We start from the raw sequence: 8,864 nt of genomic DNA, 5'->3' as shown, positions 1-8,864 counted from the left end.
TCTGTTTATGATATCCTAGGACATAAGCATTAATTTTAAAATCTTCACAGCTTTGGTAAGGATATTGTGGATTAGTACCAGGATTGGCAGATTTCTTCTGTTGTACTAGAATTTCAGTGTAATGCTGATAGATCAAAGTCAGAATGCCTGTTGGATACTTTGTTCAATACTTGCATGACGGGATCTTTCATACTTCAAACCTCAGCATCTGGCAGTATACCCAGGTAATAAGCCTGCACATGTACTCACTGAATCTAAAATAAAAGTTAAAAAAAAAAACCAAAACAACAACTACAAGAAGTCAGAATGCCTAACAATTGAAAAAAATAAAAACTTTGGTTTTATTTTGTGCACATAACATCCATTGCATTTAGGAAATAAACTGTATTTATTTCTTTTTTATTTATTTTTAAATGTATTTATTATTTTTTTTATTATTTAGAAAAGAATCTGTTGGATTGCTCCTCTGACAGATTAGCTCCTTTTCCCCTCCTGTTTCTGGTTCTTGTCCATTTACAGTATGTCAATTCTACATGATTATATCTGTCTTTAGGTAGGTACATTTCTGTGTTTTCCCCCTGAATATTGTGTCACAAAGAGTTTTCCAATTTCGTAGTTTCCTAGTCATTATTTTTAAATCTCTAAGAATCTTAAACAGTTAATTACCTGATTTTAATTGTGAGAAGAAAACTTTTTTCTCCCACTGGTGTGTTACTCTCCTTTTCTTCTTAAAGTCGACCATTCTGGTTTGGAGATCAGCAGTTATAAAATTATAGATATGTAATACATCCCTCTTGCTTTTTAATTCTTAAATACTATTTGATGTCATATGTAAGGACGTCACATTCATATACTGAACTGAATATTTTTGTTTATTTAACAAATATATATTGTGTGCCTTCTATATCACCAAGCTAACTTAAGCATTTTATAATGTATGCAAAATAGGAGTTTATTAGAAACAAAATATTACTGTTAATTATTACCATAGTTATTACACTTAATATACACTATACAGTTCATTGACTATTATTAATTGCCAGGCACTAGCTCTAAGACATTGGGATGATTCTAAGATACTTCGTGTGGTAATTCATTTAATCTGCTCAAAAATTATGAGATGGGGGTGATATCCCTATTCTACAAATGAGGAAGCTGAAGCACTATGTAAATTGTTCAGGGTCACTCAGCTGGTACGAGAAAGTGCTGGGAGGAAATCTAAGAAGCTGTAGACCTCTCATCATCCTATTTATGATTTCGTGTTAGGTCAGGCATCCTCTTGAGTGCTGAAAAAAATCTTTGCTGCTTTGGGATTGACAATCTTTTTTGCTGGCACTTGAGATGGGCCTTGCTAAAGGACATCTGTTTGTCTTCAGTATCATTGCCACATGTTCTCCAGGTCAGTTAAGTTACCCTGTGTTGAGCAGTTTCTGTGGGCAAGGTACTGTTGCTGGAGTGGTCACTAGGAGATACAGAAATGAACAAGACCATCCTGCCCTCAGCTTACAGTTTAATCAGGAAGAAAGCTATGTACACAAGAAAATGCAGTACATACTGAATGTGTTATAGAAGCTTAAAAAGATTATAGAAGCATAGATATATATTTTAATTCCATGCCATGGGGTCAGAGTAGAAGGAGCATTTTAATTGTTCCTTGAAGAAATTAATAGAAAGGCAAAGAGAATCAACTAGCGTTCATTAGGGAAAACTCTTTAGTATGACAGTAGGAGACTGTTACTTGGAACTTGTCCAAAGAAAGAAAAAGGGAGATGGGAAATCTAAGAGCTATATTGGAACAAATGGATGAGAGAAAGGATGCTGATTTGGGACATGACATTCATACTGAAGCTGTCAGTATCAGTACCTCCTCTGTTGATCTACTACATGTATGATCTGTTGAAAACCTCGTGAGAAGGGAAATGTTTATAGGCTAGATGCTCTGCAGCTTCCATCACCATCTTGAAAGTAATCCCTCCTTATTATCTCCCTGGTTGATTCATTTTACCTTTTGCAGTTGGTAAGAATGGAAACATCTTATCAAAAGATGGTGCAAATCTCTCTTTAGGCTTATAAAATAATTTCAATTGCCTGTATTAAAAAGTTACCAGAAAGAATTAGGAAGTCAGGAGCTTTTGACAAAAACTGTGTGTTTTTTCTCCCTCAGTCCAAAAATAACCCAGAGTTTTAGTTATATTTCTTTTTTATGTGTGTGCTGGTTATCTTATTTTAGTTTTCTGTTAGGAGAGCTTGAGGATTTTAATAGCATTAATCTTTTGCAGTGTAAATTTTATTCTAATAAACAGTGAAGCAATCTGTTAGCCTCTGTAGGGGCTATAAAAGAACACGAGTTGTGAGTACTGCTCTGCCCTCAGGAAGCTTAAGTTGTATTTGAGAAGATGAAGTTTTAAGAAAACCTCCAGAGGTACAAATAAGTAACGTGTTTTTACATGGTAGCAGCTTTTTTCTGTGTTGCCTTCTTGTTTTCCTGTGTTCAGCTATATTAAACTGTCATTCACACTGCAGTTTTTTAGCCCCTTCTCCAGCCCTGCACTGCTCTGCTTTGATTTAGATACATCCTAGACAGTGAAGCTCTTCTTGAAGTCATGTATCTGGCTAACATTTTGTGTTCACTATATCTTTTGTGATGTTCTCTGCAACACTTAATTGTTTATTTTGGCTATTCAGGTTCTTTTTTGGTTCCATATGAATTTTAGAATGATTTTTTTCTAATTCTGTGAAAAATGGCATTGATAGTTTGATAGGAATAGCACTGAATCTGTAGATTGCTTTCGGCAGTATGGCCGTTTTAACGATACTGATTCTTCCAGTCCATGAGCATGGAATGTTTTTCCATGTGTTTGTATCACCTATGATTTCTTTCAGCAGTGTACAACACTTAATTGTACTTGCTAGTATGCTTGTCTTTCTCCCTCATTTAGGCTGTAAACTGTTTGAAGACAGAGCCTTGGACATAGAGTTTACTCAGATACCTTTGGGACTGGTAAGAACTTTGGAGAACAACAACAGGTGTTGGGGGACAGTGATAAGTTTAATATTGGTGATTGCATTTGAAGTACAGCAAGATACTCAAATAGAAATGTCTGTTAACAGAACATCGCCTGGCACTTGATTAAGGTGGTAGATGTAGGCCATAATATGGTATGAGTTGCCAAGAGGCCTGTGGAGAGATCCCTGGGTAATACCCTCATTTAAGGTGTGGTAAAGATTTTTAAAGGGAGTGAATGTGAGCAGAGGAGGATGAATTAAGAGACCTGTGAGAATAAGTAAGTGATACAATGGACAGGAGGGAACAGTACTATCAAATGACACAAGAAGTATAGAGGAGGATGAGGATTGATCAAAAGTTTGAGATCATTAATAGATGATGGCTAATAGAAGCTTTAATAGAAGATGGCTCTTCATAGAGAGCCATCTTAGTAGTGTGTGGACTAAAGAATGGATCCAGTTTGTCAGGGTCAAGGTGAGAGTGGTCCATTAGGAAGAAGCATTGCGAATAGACCTTTTTAAGAAGTGGGATAAAAGGAGGGGGGAGAAAAGAATAGCCTAATGGGTTATCAAAATCCAGGAGAGACTTTTTTTTTTTTTTTTTTTCCTGTGGCGGGGAGGTGGACAAAGAAAAATGGTCTTTTATGTAATAGAATGTATCTGAATACTGGCTAGTCTAAGTGAGGAAACCAAGAGAAAGGGGATGGAAGTGGTGGTAGCTTGCAGTAGCAATCAAGGAAGCAAGGTCTTAGAGCAGACTTGAGGACCCTGGAAAGAGCTAGAGTAATTTAAGAAAGTCTTGGAATTGAAAGAGGAACATAACAGGAAGTTAGAGATGTGTCCGTGGATCATGTATGACTGAGAAAAAATTGTGATGGAACTAAGAACTCAATTTTTAAACTTTTACCAACATTGCTCAGCCAGATGGTATGTCTATTCAGGGGTAGCTAATTAACCAGATGGGTGGTAGGAGGATAAAGAGCAAGTGAGACATAAGAGCCAAGCTGGAGTCGCTGACCATTGAGAAGTAAGCATTTTTAGGGAGGCAAGTGTTGATTAGAAAGGATCTTGACTACCTTTGAGCTTGTAGGTCGGAATGTATACACAAGGTTCAGTAGAAGTGAAGAGAAATAAAGTGAGATAAGTTGTTCACTGGAGAGGAAATTTTGAAAATAGAACAATTCCAAGGGATGATGAGTTTGAACTTGTGGCCCTCCCCTTAAATAGCAGGTAGACAATACAGATCAAAGTCTTAGAATGAAGGTCAGGAATGTGTGAAACCAGAGAGTTTGAAGGATCATCATGTTGTGATGGAATGAGTTACAGTTCAGCAGTTCCCTGTTGCCCATGTTCTTTGCACTTTGGTGAGTTAACCATAAATAAATTCTTGTCTGGTATCTCCTTAAAATAGAATTTACCTTAATTTCCAGCCAGATTATTTAAATGTTTTGTAAAAGTGAGTATTGATTTACTGAACTGTTCTTTAATAATCACAGCTGGAAATTGCAAAAGATCATCAACTATCAAACTATATAAATAAAAAGAGATAAATGGGAAAGTGCCTTCTTCCCTTAATTCTCTATTCAGTTGGTGAAGAACTGGAATAAATCTTATTGAAATCTAGAGTTTTTAATTAAGAAAACAGAAAGCTCATGTTAAATTTACAGATAAGAGTTATGCCTCTCTCAATATTGCCAACTTTATTTTTGTGAGCTCTTTTCAGTGACATAATGAGCATCCTGTTTCCTTAAGCATGTAAGTGTAGGTTCTTGTGAATTGACAGGATAGAAGCTCTTAAGAACTGAGTAGGCCGACAGAGCAGCTGGTGTGACATTCAAGTGTTCATGTTGCCTTCTAGCTCCTGAACAGAAGGAAAAACACAGTTTTAATTTAGAAATCTCTTCTTTGACTATAGCTGAAAATTTCAACACCAGCGAGACTGGAAAATGATAGAACATTTGGTTCTCATATTTAACTGGAGATATAGTATGTTCTTATATTTGGTAAACCGCACAGGATTATATAAAATTAACTTTATTTTTTGAGCTTTTCAAAAGCTTATTTTACTGGGAAACTTACTGTAAAGATGAAAGGTTTCTAAAATGCCTAAATAGAACAATAGAATAGGAGAAAACAAAGTAGTTTATTTTGTGGGATAGCAAGAGAAGGTAGGTATCTAAAGTTCTCTGTTAAACTTTTAAAAATTTAATACTTTTTAGGTGTTTAAAGTAATTTAACATATGTTCAGAATGTATCAATATGAGTCTCCACATTTTTTAAATAAATTATTTGCAGTGTTTATGTATATTTGTGTATTATAAGGCTTAAATGGAAAAATATTAGTATACTTGGTACTAAAAATCAAAACACAAAAAAAGTATCAACTCAAGTAATGTTTTTAGAAAGTAGTCTGCTTTCAGTTATCCATGCACATCAAGAATACCATAATAGGCTGGGTGTGGTGGCTCACATCTCTACTCCCAGCTCTTTGGGAGGCTGAGGCGGGCGGATCACGAGATCAGGAGATCAAGACCATCCTGACCAACATGGTGAAACCCCGTCTGTACTAGAAATACAAAAATTAGCTGAGTATGGTGGCGCATGCCTGTAATCCCAGCTACTCAGGAGGCTGAGGCACGAGAATCACTTGAACCCAGGAGGCGGAGGTTGCTGTGAGCTGAGATTGTGCCACCGCACTCCAGCCTGGCGACACAGCGAGATTGTCTCAAAAAAAAAAAAAAAAAGCATAATAAAGAACCATGAGTAATTTGCTTATATTTGTTTGAGGAAACTTTTGGACAATTCAGCAGTTTGTTCAGCAGTTTGTTCCCTAGTCAAGGTTGAGGCTACACTTACTGTCAGTAGTGGCTCTCCAGACCAGTAGCATTAGCATCACTGTTATCTGAGAAGTTGTTAGACAGTCTCATGAAGTGTGCAATCTACTGAGTGAGGCTCAGCAGTCTGTGTTTTCACAGGTGATTGAGGTGATTCTGGTGCATGCTGAAGTTTAAGAACCACTAATCTCTAGTGTGTTAACTGTTAAATTTGTTCTGGTTTTGGTAAATTCAGAGGGATTGTTTTTTGTTTTGTAAGTACAACCTTGCAAAATTAGACCAACCTCCCAAAAGACAGGTATCATAAATGTTTGGGATAAGATGATACCAGTTGACTTGACCATAGACCAAAAATGTCTATAGTTCAAGATACCTGTGTTTGAGATCATTCACGTTAAAATTTTATCATATATTCTGCTTAATTAAGTATTCTGTTGGCATGAATGAATAATCTGTACTGAAAATGACAGCTATCAAAAGCCAAAATAGTTATCTAACAGCCCCAGGGAGGGAGGCGAGTCACCTATTCTGCTTTGGGCTGGCATGTTTCTTTATAGACTAAAGACTGTGGGAAACAGGAGCTGTGCTTGGGCCTTTAGGATAAGAAAACTGGGTGGTTTTTTTTTTACACTTTCACTGAGCCAGACTGTTACAGTGTGGTTTCATCATTTTAATTGAATTGTGGAATTCTGAAATATGAGAGAAACAAAATAAATAGGCCCTGTAAATGCACATGCAAATAAATTATTATCAATAAACGAATCTCGTTTCCTCTTACTAAAAACAGATGAAAACAATTATAAAGGCTGCTGTGCCATCCAACCCCTCCCTACTGACTCCTTTTGACTCCTTCGAAAAAAGGGACAAACAGTGGAAAGTGAAAACAAGCAGCTAGAGATGACAGTGTAGTGGGAATAAGAGTCAAACATCAGAGAAATGAAGGCAGCAGAACATTTCAATAGTCAGAGAGTGATTAACAGTAGCAAAGGTTGCTAGTAGGTTAGATTAGGGCTAAATGTGTCCATTAGATTTAAGAACACAAGGGGTCAGTGGTCACCTGGAAGAGTAGTTTCAACGCAGCATAAAAGAGGAATCTAGATTGTAATAGGTTGATTTATGAGTGGGAGATAGTGTAGAAACAGCAAATTTTGGAGCGGATGATAGTTAGGTATGGAGTTAAGTGTTTTTTTCACCAAATGGCCTTTACTGGATAAGATTGTTTTTATTATTATTTAGACCTACTTGCCAACTTTATTACCATGTTTATTTGGCAGATTTTTATTTAGCATAGATAACCCTAACAAATTATTTTTCAAATAAATGTATTACTTTTTTCAGGCTGTATGAAATATTATAATTCAGTATTATTTCTTTGCATACCCTGAAGAATCTAAGACCCTGGTTAAAAAACATTGCCATGTAGCAGGCATGTAATTCATTTTAAAATCTGAAATATCCTTTAACTTATTCTGTTGTCTAAAAGGATTTAAAGGAAAGCTATAATATATCTGGCATACCAAGATGGTTTGAAAACTCCTTGAATGCTGTGACTTTCTCTTTACTCATCTAACACCTAACGTATTCTTTTAAACAAAGTGTTAGAAAGTTTTGTTTAGCTCTGCTATTTAAATTGTGGTTGCTTCCATTGTAAAATCTGTTTTCCAAATTTATTTTAGCTTATGGTTCAAGAGTACCTTCTAGGTTCCAGACAGAGCTGGAGTTAAAAATGAATGGCGGCTGGGCGCGGTGGCTCAAGCCTGTAATCCGAGCACTTTGGGAGGCCGAGATGGGCGGATCACGAGGTCAGGAGATCGAGACCATCCTGGCGAACACAGTGAAACCCTGTCTCTACTAAAAAAAATACAAAAAACTAGCCGGGCGAGGTGGCAGGTGCCTGTAGTCCCAGCTACTTGGGAGGCTGAGGCAGGAGAATGGCGTAAACCCGGGAGGCGGAGCTTGCAGAGCGAGACTCCGTCTCAAAAAAAAAAAAAAAAAATGCATGGCACAGATTCTCCCTTGAGTTACAGTTCATTGGGAAAGACAGAGAGGTAAACAAATCATTGCAGCTGTGTGATAAAGGCTATAATAGAAGAACAAATTAATGCCTTCCTTATTCTAATCTAGTTGTTTCCCACTCTGAGAGATTTGCTAAAGTGTTCATGCCAAGTTTATAACTGACAGCAGCTGTAACTGCTGTAACTTGCCCTTTAAAGCACTGTACTTAGTCTCTGCCTCTGGAAGAGTCTACTAGATAAGTAAGTTACTTAGGGGAGTAGGACTAATTTTAGTCAACACAGACACAGCAATGGTATTTAGGAGTCCTTTGAGACTAATAAATCAGGCATTTTAGATAATGCTTATTTTCTGCTTTATCAGCTCTATAAAACTAAAATTTTGTTTGGTGAATTTACTCTTGTTTATATGTTATTCTTTACTCATCTAATATAAATTTTCTAAACAAGCAGTATAGGCTTAATGATCTTTTATGTGAGTATGTATGTTTTCTTTAAGCCCCTTAAAAAGTGAAAAATGTGGGTTAAGAGTAAATTTAAATTTGAGTCATTCCTTGATTTCTTTAAAACATTTTAATGAAATAATTTGAATGTACCAAAACTTTGTAGAATAAACTCTACCATTCTTAATCTTGTAGTGTCTCTTTGATATGTATAATAATAGACCATCTGCTCCTTTCACCGTGAGAGTGAGATATTACATGCAAGCACTTATATTTAAGTTTACAGTAAATTATCATGGTTGAAAGACTTCAAATTTTTAGGGTGTGAATCAGGTAAAAGGTTATTGTCTTTCTGCAGAAAGTGACTACATCAGAAGGTTGAAAGATCATAGTCTTTTTGGAAGACTGATTTGAGTAATAATAAAACTCCAGTCTCGTGTTAAAAAAAAAAAAAAAAGATGGTAGTCTCTCTTGATAAGATACGGAAATCAAAGATGGATAAAGCATGGTTTTTTGCCTTTAAATCACTTTTCGGTGTAATGGGCCATAAATTTAGGCTAAGTTATGTA

This window comes from Mandrillus leucophaeus, unplaced genomic scaffold (assembly GCF_000951045.1).
Source record: "Mandrillus leucophaeus isolate KB7577 unplaced genomic scaffold, Mleu.le_1.0 Scaffold340, whole genome shotgun sequence".
NCBI lineage: Eukaryota > Metazoa > Chordata > Mammalia > Primates > Cercopithecidae > Mandrillus > Mandrillus leucophaeus.
Note: the sequence above shows the minus strand (reverse complement) of the source record.